Source organism: Nannospalax galili, unplaced genomic scaffold (assembly GCF_000622305.1).
Source record: "Nannospalax galili isolate Female #2095 unplaced genomic scaffold, S.galili_v1.0 scaffold14206, whole genome shotgun sequence".
Taxonomy (NCBI): domain Eukaryota; kingdom Metazoa; phylum Chordata; class Mammalia; order Rodentia; family Spalacidae; genus Nannospalax; species Nannospalax galili.
In genome coordinates this window covers 5,953-6,853 of record NW_008355104.1, presented here as the reverse complement: position 1 = coordinate 6,853, position 901 = coordinate 5,953, and positions in this window count along the sequence as shown.

Here is a 901-nt window from a genome sequence, read left to right as displayed (position 1 = left end):
AGAGAAACGAACAGGTCAGTTTGCGCACTCTGGGCCCCAGGTCCCCAGGCTTGCATACTTGTCTGTGAGTCAAATGCAGTTAATCCACATCTCAATCATAGGTTGGGACTGAGCGACAAGCCACTGCGTGACAAGGAGCGAGCCAGACTTCAGCTCACAGAGCAGAGTGAGGTCTGTGCTCAGCATATTGAGACTCTGGAAAATGACTACACAGAAAGGTCACCTGGAGGCCAGGCCTGCGGCTGCATCTCTCACTTGCTGCGACACTAGTTTCTGTGGCTGTTTTCAACTTTCATGTCCAGAACAGCCACCCCCCCTTCACCCCCCCCGCCTCTATTTTTTTTCCTAATTCTTAAATCCAACTTATCCAACACTCAGTGCATTGACCCCAATATTTCAGGTACATGTATTTGTTATTTCATCTGTCATCATTCTAAGCCAGATTCAATCACTTCCAATGTGTGCCAATTTTTAATAATGTATAATGGATCAAAGATCAAGCGAGGCATGTTTGTGTAGGCCTGGAATTCCATATACTCAGGGGTCTGAGGCAGGACCACAAATTCAGGGGCATGAGTTTTAGGTCAGTCTGGGTGAGGAACCGTACCAAAATAAACAGTAAAAAGAGGGTTGAGGCTATAGGGAAGTTGTAGAGGACTTGCCTCACAGTTCAATCAGAGAGAGAGAGAGAGAGAGAGAGAGAGAGAGAGAGAGAGAGGCATTAAATTCCTGAGCTCAGGTCCTCAGGTAAGATAAGCTCCTCTCACTTTCCCAAGGATCGTATACATCAGTCCTTAAAGCTGAGCTTAAATGTTTGAGTTCCAATCGCAGATTCCTACCACCTCCTTCAGCAGTCTGTGGCTACCTAGACCCATTCTGCTGACATTCTCCAAATATCCAA